Here is a 14,451-nt window from a genome sequence, read left to right as displayed (position 1 = left end):
ATCTTCATTTGGATCACTGTCCGAATCTCCATCTGAACTTTCATATTCATTGGGAATGAATGCTACATCAATATGTTGACCTTCATCACTATCAGAATCTTCAACTAAATCTGGTAGATCTCTAATTCTCCGTCTCGGCATTATCAGTGACGTTACCAATGTAGAACAAAATAAAATCTAAAAGTTTTCCGAAATTATTATTTCAAAGAATAGATCCAATGTATGAATGTTTTCAACCGTTAGCCCGCCACTCAAACGTGATCTCTAACACGGAAGGATTTGCGAAATGAAATAAACATATCCAATTACAGTATAAGATCTCAAAATTTATCAGTAAAAAATACTGATATGATTCCACTGATATAATACCATGCAAGAGAATGAAAACACTTATTTGTCAATAGTTTATTTCTACATAAAGATAACAAATTGAACTCTGACAAAAAAGTGTTATATAGGTTTTCGTCTCGATTTTACCTCCAGAATCGATTCCCGCATTCAGATTTTGAAAATTATGAATTTTTTTGTAATTTGTTTAAATAATTTGTTATAAACAATTGCAAATGACATAAGAAAAAATACGTATATTTTATTTTTCACTTATGCAAAGGATGGCACAGTTTGTTTTTTGCTATTCCAGATAGATTTTGCTTGGTACTTGACATGGTCACTTTTTCTCCCCAACATGCAATTGTTTATTCCTACATTACACTAACAAATTGAACTCTGACAAAAAAGTGTTATATAGGTTTTCGTCTTGATTTTACCTCCAGAATCGATTCCCGTATTCAGATTTTGAAAATTATGATTTTTTTGTAATTTATTTAAATAATTTGTTATAAACAATTGCAAATGACATAAGAAAAAATACGTATATTTTATTTTTCACTTATGCAAAGGATAGCACAGTTTGTTTGTCGCTATCTCAACCAGTCTTAGCATGGGCTTTAATGGGTTAAAGCGATACATAATGTTGAAGGAAGCTACGTGCCAAAGAATTGGCAGCGGTTTTTTTAGCTTGTTTATGTGATATCCTCAATAAGAGACGTTGCATAAGTCAAGGTACTAAGAATAAAGACTAGGCACTTACGTTTAGCGATTCTATTTACCATAATTATAAATAAAAAAATTTAGACGAAAGCTGATTTGACTCATTTTTTGAGGTTAAGTGCATCTTTTTTTATTTCATTTTATTATTATTACGATTACAGGCTTAAAATTCTTGCTTACACGCGTTTAAACAATTCCTTAGTTGTTTAATTAATAACCTACAAAATTTGAGTAAATTCTGAATTATCAGTTCGATGCAATCAGAGCGCAAGAGAAATACGCGCATTTACGGAAATTACAATATACTGAAACATTTTCAAGGCTAATCTCTAATACTTTCCTAATAGTAACCTTTTAACACTGCTCCACCTGTCTGGGGGTAGAGCTTCGGAGTTCGTCCTCTCTCGTATCTCCTTACGCTATAGCCCTGCCGCAACGTTCCGATGCCGACTATAACTCGGATTTTTGTTAAGTTATATTTAATAAAGTTTATATTGTTAAGTGAATTTTCGCGCGCGCGTGTGTGTGTTACAAGTAATCGACAACTCCTCTCCTCCCTGGATACAAGACCGGCATTCGTAGGATGCACGCAATAGCAAATTTGCAAAAAAGCAGCACCACATTTGTTTTTCCTCCAGCGACTCTCTCTCTCTCTCTCTCTCTCTCTCTCTCTCTCTCTCTCTCCCTCTCTTGACAATATTTTACCTTTTAGAAAGCTTTTTCATATAAAATTTTATCACTTTTATACAGATTATACATGTATTACATTATACAATATCAACAGTAAAAATATTTAATACTTAAGATAATTCCTGGAGAAGACGTTGACACTGTCTACCTTTGGCACCAGGTACCTCTGAGACCGTTACCCTCGCGATATTCGTATTCGGCGACCTCAAAAACCCTGCAGTAACGAGTTTTGACCAATCATGTTACAAATTTCCATAAAACTCCAAGAGATGACGTTGATACTGTTCACCCTGGGCACCAGGTACTTCGGAGACCATTGCCGTATCGATATTCGTGTTCAGCGATCCCAAAAACCCCTGAATAGCAAGAATGGACTCATTTTCATTAATATTTACCGAGTTGTAAATTTATTATATATTCTTTCAGAACTGCACTTCTAAAATGCATATTTTTTATGCAAAATGCATTATTTTGAAAGTAATTTATAAACTTAGTTCACAATGTTTGTCAATGCTCTCATGAATTGAACGCAAATAACCGCATTCCATCTCACTGCTAAAAAAATCTATAGTTCATTCCCTGGCGAGAAAAATCACGTGATTTATCACAGGATCTATCACATGATATATCACTTGAATTCTCACGTGACTATTTGGCGTGATTTCCAACGTGATAAATCACCTATAAAATCACGTCAGAAATCACTTATCAAATTAAAGTATTTGTTTTTATTAAAATAAACTAAATTATTTGTTTTTTACCAAACAATTTTGAAAAATACTTTTGTTATTAATTCAAATAAATTGACCACAAAAAAAATGAAAAAAAAAACTGTCCTAACCGAGGATTGAACCCAGGTTCTCAGCTTCAAAGTCCTTTATCTTACTGCCTGAGCTATCTGTGCTGTTATAAGCCTTGAAATTGTATGCTACCTTTACCTAAAAATATGTTAGATTTTTAACTTTGTACAGTTCATGCGCATACTTTAAGATAAAAATTGAAAAGATCTAAAATATTTTTGAAGTTAAGATTCATATTTATAATCTAAATTTGTACTACTAAATAATATTACTAAAATCTTATGATCGGGTTCGGGTAATAAAATAACAACACGTTATTTATAGAAAATCACTCTTGAACTCGGACTCTTTATTCGAACGTAAATGCTGACAGAACCAGACTAAACACAAACAATAACATCCGCGACGTCGTTGATCTCGTTACTAAGGTCGCTATGCGCGATTCTTGGTGTTCGAATCGCGCAACGTTCAGGCTCGGTCACAACAATATATTATTTAGTATAGAAGAATCACTACAATTTATAAGGATTAAAACATAAAAAAACGTATGTGTACATGATAAATTAATTTTTTTTTATGTAATAAAATTATTTTCCTTATTTTATCAAATAACAGCCATTGTCTATACACGAAAATGATATATTATAAAAATTCATAAATGATCTGCAAGTTATCATTATTAGGACAAGTAAAAATGGCTCAGTGGGTAAGATAATGGATTGTGAAGTTGAGGACCAAGGTTCAAGTCTCGGTTAGGGCAAAGTTTTTGTTCACTATTTAGCTGTTGATTTATTTGAATTAGCATCAACAAACATATATTTTTCATAATTGTTTAGTGAAAGCAAAATAATTTATTTTAATTAAAACAAATACTTCAATTTTATGAGTGATTTCTGACGTGATTTTTAACGTGATTAATCACGTGAAATCACGCCAAACAGTCAAGTAACAAATCACGTGATGAATCACGTGACAATTCAAGTGATCTATCACGTGATTGATCTGTGACAAATCCCGTGATTTTTCTCGCCAGGGTTGCTTTATTTTCTCGACTATTCAATTTTTTGCGTCTTTAATGACCGGATGACGTGAGAGGATGATGAAGACCATGCAACGAAAAGAAATATACTGAGCGAAAATTCGACTTGCAATATTTTGCTAATGAAGTAATCTTGCAAAATAAATCTTTGTCCTCCAGAAAAATTAGGTAAATATCTGTCAAGTCTATAGCGATAGAAGGGGCATATGTGAAACATAAATTATGATATAAATGTGTTTGGCCGCGACCCGCGCTGTTGTCGTGTCGTATACTTTGTATAATTTTACTCGAAATTTATATATAAAAAAAATAAGAAACTAGCATTTGAGTTTTTTGAGACTGTCTTGTGGCGGTCAACGTTTCTACGATTGAGATCCTACATTCTTATATGTATATAGTCCCTGTTATATAGTTTGCTGCGCAGGTATAGTATTAATTATACTGAATAGCTGATTAATCTTAACGAATAGAACTATTAGGAATGTTGGCATGCAAGCTCAGCCCAGAGGGCATCTTGGTTCCCAGCCCCAAACCTGTGTTAAATTTGAGGCTGGGAACCAATATTCCTAATTATCGGCAATTAGTATATGCCGTTTTTATTGCTCGTCGTTAATGAATTAATTATTGTCATTAAGGACGTTCTACGATCTTAATCGTGCTTATCCAAAACTTATCGCTATTGCTAGTTCACAGGGCCTTATACGTCCGGAACCCGAAATAGTTAAGTACCGCTGTGCGCTAACGCCCCGCCATCTATGCGCAAACGAACGAAAATGAACCTTTTGCGTCGCTGTCTGTAGTTCTGACAACGTTGCATTTGTAGCGGACTGTATTCTTCATGTATGCTTTTCATAAACTAACTTCTGTAGAAGCATAATCACAAACGTTTGTTTAACAGTCTGTCTATTCGGGGAGCAGAGCGTACGCGAAACGGTACGCGATTTCCTCGCGTACGCGAAACAATACGCGAAAAATTCTCCACTCCGAAACTACCCCTCCCGTCGCGTACCGTTTCGCGTACCGAGGAAATCCTGGAAAATTTTTTGCGTACGCAACACATATTCCGAGAGCGGAAATATCATCGCGTGCGCAAAGCGTAGCGCTCGCGAATTATTTCGTCGCGTACGTTACACTTCGCGCACGTGATGATATTTCCGCTCTCGGAAAATCTGTCGCGTACGCAAAGAATTGTCTAGGATTTCCTTGGTACGCGACGGGAGGGGAAGTTTCGGAGTGGAGAATTTTTCGCGTACACTTTGCTCGCCGTATAGACAGACCGTTTGTTTAATTGACATACTAGCAAGAAATACTCGCTTTGCTCGCGATTTACAAATTAATTATAATGATATTTAATTTTTTAACATGTCATTATTAAATATACTATTGAATATGATATGTACACTCGATCGTAGTTAATTCTTATAAAACGTTTTTGAAATGCTCCAATCAAATTGCAGGATTGCTAAATTCTAACCGATTAAGAGCACGATTTCAAAAACGTTCCACGAGCATTAATTACCATCGAGCATAAATAAATATATTTAATACAGTCAACATTCTATATAAGTAGTTTTAGCTACTAGTACCCAGGACCGGTTTTAAAATTGTAAAATAAAATGAAAATAAATTTTAGAAATTAAAAAATGTTTTCAAACTCTTTTCAACGCTTCGCGTGCGTTCGAGCACATTTTCCGCATCCTGTATAAAAAAAAACCGCTGCCAATTCATTGGCGTGTAGCTTCCTCCAACTAAATTTATAGGTTCAATAAATAAAATATTGTTTTAATATACAGTATATCTGCCTGCTAATGTATGACGTGGTTTTTGAAACATAATTTAATATATAAGTTTTGGATGGTTCATTGTCCAAAAGTTTGCAGACCCCTCTGTTTTTTCATTATAGATTACGAACACTGCCGTCAATTTTTTTCATAGAAATTCACGCATGTTTACATCTGTTCCTAACCAACCTAACCATCAAAACAGCAGGCTATTCATTAGATAGGTCGCATGCGCAATTTTCGAGAAAACGATTTTTACGTTTTAGCTCTTTACTTGAAAACCGCTCGACGAAATCGTTTAAAATTTTAGCAACAGATAGCTTTTTTTATGACAAATCACCGAATAAAATTTTGAAGCATTTGACTACATTGTTTTAAAGATAAGGAATCAAAAAATTTGTGAAAAAAAATTGAAACCTTGATATCTTACGAGCCATACGGGGTTGAAAGCTGTGCAATGAACTTAGCCAAAACACTTAAAATAAAATATCTACTTTTTCCCAAAATCTCAAGTGCAATAAGGCCTTTTTACGTCCGTAATCGAGGCACAAAAAAACTGTTTTTCAGTTTTCGATTTATAACTGAAAAAATAAGTGGTCATATCACTTGAAATTTTTATGGGATATAGTTTGACACATGGCCCATCGACATGATGTTTTTCGCGAGGTTATGATGTTTAGTTTCAGAGATATAAATTAAAAAAGAATCACCTTTTTCATTTTATCTGCTGAACAAAGTGGTCGATCCCGAGGACCAAACGAGGAAAAATAGGTAATTTTATTCTCTTTCAAATGCATTATAGCTGAATTGTTTGTAACAATGGGATGATTGAAAAAACGCAAAATAGTGTTTTTCAAAAATAAAAAAATGGCCATGAAAAAAAAAATTAAGAAAATAAAAAATAACTGTTTTACAGAATTCAGATTCCAAAAATATATATGCATGTCAAATTTTATTGATATTGATGGAGTAGTTCCAGAAATATTTCGGTACACACACACACACACATATCCATACGGTCATTTTTTAAAAACACTTGATTTGAACTTCTAACAAACCAAAAAGTATTTTCCAGAAGTTTTGATAAATCTCAAAATTTTACTATTACAAAGCTCCCTCTAGGAGGAAGCAATAACGTTCGATACACATGCGAGAAGTTGATTCTACACGAGTGGGAGGTTTGTCGGCCGAGCGAAGCGAATTTGCGCACTTGTATCAAAATGTACTGTTCTAACAATCCTTATTGAAAAATCTCAAGTGAGATCTTCGATCAAAACTTTATCTGATTTTTTAAATTTTATCAATGGATGAAATTTAGTTGGCAGTAATCGTAAGACACTTCATTAATTGTGAAATCACTATGACTTTCTCACCTAAAATTTTCATATTTAATATTTTAAAATCAAAATATTGCTCACAATGCTTTAATGCATCTATTTTTAAATACGGTTTTACTATTTAAAAAATAATTTTCAATTCTAATAAACTTTATAAGAGTGTTTTAGAAGTAAACCGATTGAGCAATTTACCTAATAGTAGAGATCTCATTTGAGATTTATCAATAGGGATGACTATAGATAACTGATGAGAATGTTAAAAAATCAAACATTTACATCATCTTGGAGTGTGCAGTCGCATGTCTCGCGGGAATATATACAACTATAAATTTTTATAAGATATATTTAGATATTATAATAGACATACATAATATATTATTCAAAATATAAAATTCATTGTAATGTTTGTTTAAAACATCTGTTTGATTATAAATTACGGTTTATTTGAAGAAATGTGTATTGTTTAATATCAATTTATTTTCCCCTAATGAAAAAACTCATGTGAGTGCTCTTTACATAACGAAAATGATTACATGACGATTTTAGTCATTTCATGTTCACAAACACATAATTTTAAAAAAAGGATCATATCTGCAGGTATAATTATTCGCAGCATCCCTCTTATCAGGACCAAATCTGCAGATAACATCTTGTGATATTCATAAATCAATACAGTATTCGTCATTTCATATTCACAAATACATATTGGGTTGGGGAAAAAATAATTTCGGTTCTTCCAAATAGATGGCGTTAAAGCTGTATATCTATAATAATGCCTTTTCAATGAAGCCACACGTATGTTTAGAAGTTTAAAGTCTATAGAATATTCTAGAGTACAAAGTAGCGTTATTCGTTTACTGATTCAAAAATGAGTGCGCTTTGACAATGGAGATTCCAGAAGGCCACTTCCGAACTACTTCCGAAAAGGGAAAATTACAGCGCAGGCTCATAAAAAATTGTGCAGTGTTTATGATGACGAGTGCTTAAGTGAACGCTAGTGTCAGAATTGTTTGCTCAATTTTGTTCCAGAAACTTTGATCTTAAAGATGAACCTGGTCGGCCAACCGTTGAAAAAGTCGATGAAATTCTTGAAAAATCCAAGATAGACCGACATATTTCATCTCGCGACATCGCTATGGAACTAAACATTGACCATAAAACAGTTTTAAACCATTTACATAAGACTGGGTACAAAAAATAACTCGATACTTGGGTTCCATACGAATTAAAGTCAAAAAATTTAATGGACCGAGTTTTCATTTGTGAATCCCTGCTGAAACGAAACGAAATCAAGCAATTTTTAAAACAAATAATTACCGGCGATGAATAATAGATCATGTACGACAATAATGTGCGAAAGAGATTATGGTTGAAGCCCGCAGAAGCTTCATAAACAGTTGCAAAGCCCGTATGGACGTGAAGGAAGGTGTTGCTGAGTGTTTGGTGGGATTGGAAGGGTATTGTTCATTATGAGTTGCTAGAACCTGGACAAACCATTAATTCGACTGTCTACTGTCAACAACTAATGCGATTGCAGCAGGCGATTGAAAAAAAAACCGGCCAGAATTGATCAATAGGAAAGGCGTTGTCTTTTATCACGACAACGCTAGACCGTACATATCTTTAATGACTCGTCAAAAATTGAGAGTGTTTGGCTGGAAAGTTTTGATGCATTCACCGTATAGCTCGGACCCTGCCCCGTCGGACTATCATTTGTTCCGGTCTCTGCAAAAGACTCTTAATGGTGTACAGCTGCATTCAAAAGAAGCTTGTGAAAATCACTTGGTTAAGTTCTTTGCCCAGAAACTTCAGAAGTTCTACCGTGACAGAATCATGGTTTTTCCATAAAAGTCGTAAAAGGTCATCGATCAGAACGGCACATATATCATTGATTAGTGTTTACAATTTATATTAAAAAATTTACCTTGAGAAATATGAAAAAAACTGAAATTACTTTTCACCAACCCGACAGATTTAAAAAAAGATCATGTCTGCACAAAGAATTATTCACAGCATCCCTTTCATCTGAACCAAATCTGCAGATTACATTTTGTGATTTTTATTTATTTATTTATTTATTTGCCAGAAAGAAAATATAGAATATTTTGTAACGGGGTGAGACTTAACGATGAGAGGAGAAAATCACAAAAGGAGACGCCGGGACCGAGAATCGATCCGGCGCTCCCGAGATCTCTAGGCACGCGTGCTACCACTGAGCCAACGCCGCCCTATTTCGTCACTCTCTATCCCGCCTCGATTACCGGCATGGCGAGGGACGTTGTTCCTCGTTACAATTTATACACTCTGCATTCCTGCAAAGATAAACAAAGTTATCTGACCGCAGGCCTGGCATTATAATTATAATAAAATAAAATAAAATAACAATAAAAAAACTTAAAACTAAATCTCATTCAATAATACGCATAATTAGTAGCCTCCATACTATTACTTTTTGTTAATTGTTCCGCATCATATGCATATAAATTATCCATATTTAACATTTTAACTAGGAAATACATCTATCATTTTTTAACAATTGAATTTTATCCATTCTTTAATTATTTCTTGTTGACTCGATTTACTTATTTTTAACACTTTTAAATTGTTCGGCAGTGCATTCAACGCTGAGATCGCTTTAATATATCAATTCTTATTACTAATTCTCTTTTTATTTATCGGTTTTAGAATACTTATATTTTTGGTAATACTAGTTAAGTTGAGGTATAGGGTTTTGAGATCATTGTAGTATAGCTTTAAAACCTCCAGGGTAAATAATAATTGTTCGAGATTGAGGGAATTATTTTGTGTGACAAAATTATTTGTGTATATAATTTTGAAAATTGTTTTCTGTATTTTTTGTATTAAATCTTTTTTATTCTTATACGCTCTACCCCAGGCTATCATACCATAGCTTATTATACTATGGAAAAAAGCATAATATTGTCGCTCCCTACAAGGGTAGCACTGTTCAAATTTCCCGTCATAAGTAGCACAACTCATTTGATGCACGCTAGACTAGCACAACTCAAAATTTCCCGCGAAGACTAGCACAAGCTCAAACTTTAAACAACCAATTTCTATAAAAAGGTTTGTCTGTCTTTGTCCAAGGTTTTCATGAACTTAAGGGGACACAACACCTGTAAACTTCGAAAAAAATTGATATTTTTATTGCTTATTTTGACAGGAAATGTTCCGTAGAACACGCTCCTGAAATCTGTTTATAAAAAAAAAAAATTCCCGCAGTTACAAGCAAAATACTAAAACAAAATTTTTATTGTTTTTTCATAAAATTGCGTATTTTTCATTTTTTGCCTCATACAACTAATAATTTTAATTTTAAGTGTTATAGATTCAATCTGAATAAAATTTTTATTGTAAATGTTGAAAATACTATTTTTTTACCGTAGTATATACGTATATTATGCTTCGCATATATATTTTAGTAAATACATTAGTGCGTATTGATAAGATTTTTTTGCATTATTTTCGAGATAAATTTCTAATTTTGCTTCTTGTACAAGACTCCGATGGATACGTAGGAACATTTGTTTGAATTCAAATAACGCGCGCCCGCGTGCTACCTGTGGGCAGGTTAGAATCAATGTGTCTGTGGAGGACAGAGCGACCGTTCTGCTGTTCTGCTAGCAGACAGCAAATATTTCAAAACACAGCTGATATAGTCCTGGGATGTGTTTTACACTGAGTAAACACAGCTGATGTCTTAATACATTAAAAAAAGCTGATATTCCTTAAAAGTGTTTTTAAATTAATCTAAGTAGTGTTTGTAGTGTTTTGGGGTTATAGCTTATAGCTTATAACCCTAAAAAGAAAAAAAGTGAAGTGTTAGTGTAAAAGCAGAGCAATGAAGTTATTTAAAAAACTGTGAAGTGTAGTGATTTTAAAAATATGTGTGATAATCGAGATACCAAGGGAAGGTTTGCGAGTACCCATCCTGACAAGAAGAGGCAAGAAGAGGCCAAGAAGATTTCTAGGAGCAACATGCGAGGATGAACCTGCCAACAGGACAAGACCTTCAAGTTCAGCAAGAAAGATACAAACTCCAGCAGCGGAAGGAACCTCTGTGGTCAGGAATAGATTGATTGATATCAACATTCTATTTCCTGTTCTCGAGGAACTTTTGATTTGCAAACAATGCCATGGTCAAGTTAAACTTGGCGAATCTGAAGCTCAAGGATTAGGATTCAAGATTGAAGTAGTGTACATTGAGTGTGGTCAGCTGGCAGCTATCAAGTTATGCAGAAAAGTTGGCACCTAGAACCATGCTTGGGAGAACAACAGAAGTGCAGTGGTTACTTTTCGTGCTCTTGGACTTGGATACGCTGGTCTATCAACATTTTGTGGGTTGATGGACTGCTTGAAACCCATGGCTCAGTCTGCATATGATACAATCAACGAATAATTTAGTGAAGTACGTGAGAAAGTTGTCAAGGACTCTATGAAGACTGCAGTGATAGAAGAAAAAGCCGCTACAGAGACTGGAGCACCCGGATCAAACATTTGGAGATTAGACTGGTAATTTTCTGCAGTTTTAACTTGAAGATTCTACACAGTGACCAAAAGAAAAGATAAGTACAAAGTGTTATTATTATCAAGGATAAAATAACCTTTTTATCACATTTTATGAAAATTCATAAAATGCCTTTTTTTGGATACATGTAAGAAAAGACGTACAGAACCCAAAGGTATAAGTGAATATACCTCAAAATTGCTGGGAGTCAAGGTCCATATGTGTGGAACATAGAAAACTTGGTCCCAAAGGATTTGGTAAGCACTAATTCAAGTTACACTTTCAACAATTTTCATAAACTTGAAAGTTGATTTTCTCTAAATGTTGTTTTTACTGATTTCAGCTCACTGTCCGTAGGGTTCCAAGTGAATGCATGGTTCTTTTGGGCTCAAACTCAAGGAGGATACTTTGTACACCTGTAGTTCTGGTATGAATGCAGGGATTTTGATTTAAATGGTTAGAAAATGTTTCATACACAAAAAAGTGCCAGAATAATCGAAAAAAAGATTTTAAAAATGCAGTTTTTTCATCGCCAAATCATTTCTAAACATTAAAATTAAAATCCTTGCATTCATACCAAAACTACAAGTGTAAAAAGTAACCTCCTTGAGTTTAAGCCCAAAAAATCCTATGGACAGTGAAAAAGTTCACAAATTCTTGCACCGAGTGCCACAATGGGCCAGCAGGAATAATGAAGGTTTTAGCATGATAAAATTAAAGGTATTTATGCTAAATATATCTATAAAAAATTTCAAATGATTTACTTAAAATTTATAAATTTTTCTTAGAGTTCTTTTTTTCAGGGTTTAAAGGTGTTGTGTCCCCTTAACCAACCCGATAAAACAAATACGTGAAATACTCACATTTTAAGTAATATAAAGTCGCAAGTTGTGCTAGTCTTGACGGCATTTCTGAACTGTGCTACTCTTGGTAGAAAATCGTGAGTTGTGCTAGTTTTCGTTTGAAAATTTGAACTGTGCTATTCTTCATAGGGAGCGGCGATATGTTCAATATACTATATTCTAAGCCATCACTGAGCATATGTTTATCTATCTATCTATCTATCTATCTATCTATCTATCTATCTATATATATATTGAATATACTATATTCTTCACTACGCCTAGTCTAAATATTTGCAATAACCTTATATTACACATCATACTTGCTCGAACCAACTTTTTTCAGTCAAAGCCACCATATATATTGAATATACTACTAACAAAAACACTCGCTTTTTACACTTTGATATCTGTTACTAAGGTAACTAGAAAGCAGAATCAAAGCTTGCCTCCTGATTCCCATGCAATATATTTTTTATGATACATGCATGAGAAAGGTAACTTTCCGTGCATGTAAAATGAATGGAAAATCGAGTTTTTTTAGCAGCGGGAGGAAAGAACTTTTTCCTCCCAAGGAAGTAAATTTTTCCGGGAGGAAAAAAATTTTTCTTCCCATGGGAGTAATTTTTTCTCGAATTTTCTATTCCTTTCAGATGCATGAAAAGTGGCCTTTGCATGCACTTATCAAAAAAAGTACGGTATACAACAAGGAGGGAGTGGCTTTTTCCCTAGCTAGAAAAAGGCAATTTTTCCCCCTAGTTGCACAATATACTATTATCTAATAAGATACTATGATCAACTGTATCGAATGCCTTAGCCGGGTCGAGAAAAGTGATTATGGTAGGGATATTCTTATCGATATTGTTCTGCAATAAATTCATTAAGTAACTTTTTTCTTGACAAAACGAAATTGGTAATCAGACATTATGTTACGATTATGTTAGTTACAGATTCATATAGTCTATTGTGTATTATTTTTTCGAAAACTTTTGCTACGTTTGATATCAATGAAATAGGCCGATAGTTCGTGATTTTGTTTTTTTCACCCGATTCGTAGACAGGGACAATTTCAGCCTTTTTGAGTCAATTAGGCCATATTCCTGTCTCAATACATAAGTTGTAACACCCGGTACAAGCTCCGCAAAAAATTTATAAATATTAAATACTAAATTATATGAAACAACATTTTAGATTATACAAGAGCATCTCATGCGCCTCCACTCCCAATACCAAGCTACACGCCACAGCTGACAGCTGAGCTCAAAGCAGCAATACAACAGCAGCGCCACGAGCTAGCCAGCGGCAACAGCGGCAAGCAGCAAGAAAGCGGAGAGGCGCGCAACACGCTCCTATATATATATATATATATATATATGTGTGTGTGTGTGTGTGTGTGTGTGTGTGTGTGTGTGTGTGTGTGTGTGTGTGTGTGTGTTAAAGATACCTTATGTGCATTTTAAACCTTGAAATTTGTAAATCTGAATGTTTGATCCGGATTCCGACCACCTCAATACAGCAAATAAGTAGCTGTAAAGTTTCAGAATGGGTCTGACCTACTACTAAAAGTTATGTAGTAAACAAACATGATATAATAGCTGATAAGTGGTTTTATACGCAAATTTGACACATATAACTCAGTCGAATGTAAGTCTATCGATACAAACAAAGTTACTTGGCTGAGTTTGAGTAGTAAAAGAGTAGTAAGCAACAACTAGTTTACAACTTCAAGAGCTGGGCTTAGCCCGTAGCAACATATCATGATATAATATCAGTACATAACATAATCAGTACAAACTTTAATATGTTTGTCTCCAATTGTTTTTTTAAGTATAAAAGAATAATTTTTTGTGCTGCACGATAGTATTTAAAGTTTACAAATTGATGATGACTCGAAAGTTTAAATATCAATACTAGATTATTGCGTATCCATAATTTACCAATTGATATTCTTGTTTTTTGCAACAAACGTATGTCCCCTGCCATATTAAGAAATATGTAGATACTAATAAGTATAAAAGTTGAATATTCATTTTCATCACTTTTTAATTAAAACAAACAGGGTCACCTCTCTCCTAACGTCGCTCGGTTTATTAGTTTTATATATATATATATATATATATATATAGCTCTGAAGAAAATTCAACAGTTATAAGATTATAATAATAACTACAAAAAATTAAAAGGTTACGCTATTAAAAATTTTAATTAATTTTTAATAACAAAATTGGATGCCGTGTTCGATTTCGATGAATCAGCAAATATGGAGAATGATTTGGGTAGAATAATTTTTAGAAAAATTTTGGCAAATTTGAAAATTTTGACAAATTTGAAAATTTTGACAAATTTGAAAATTTTGGCAAATTTGAAAATTTTGGCAAATATGA

At 33.6% G+C, this 14,451-nt stretch overlaps 1 protein-coding gene across 10 annotated transcripts in view; it reads right to left on the bottom strand.

Moving 5' to 3' along the window:
* The window catches only part of Atg9 (autophagy-related protein 9), a 230,902-nt gene that overhangs the window by 206,183 nt on the left and 10,268 nt on the right, over nt 1-14,451 (bottom strand). Inside the window, exon 2 of one of the 10 annotated variants that reach the window (XM_032601296.1) lies at nt 8,622-9,009. The gene's annotated coding sequence lies outside the window, so the exon portion shown is untranslated. 10 annotated transcript variants of the gene reach the window in all.

The sequence above is a fragment of the Nasonia vitripennis genome, assembly GCF_009193385.2.
Source record: "Nasonia vitripennis strain AsymCx chromosome 1 unlocalized genomic scaffold, Nvit_psr_1.1 chr1_random0005, whole genome shotgun sequence".
NCBI classification, from domain to species: Eukaryota; Metazoa; Arthropoda; class Insecta; order Hymenoptera; family Pteromalidae; genus Nasonia; species Nasonia vitripennis.
This window is presented reverse-complemented; position numbering and strand designations above follow the sequence as displayed.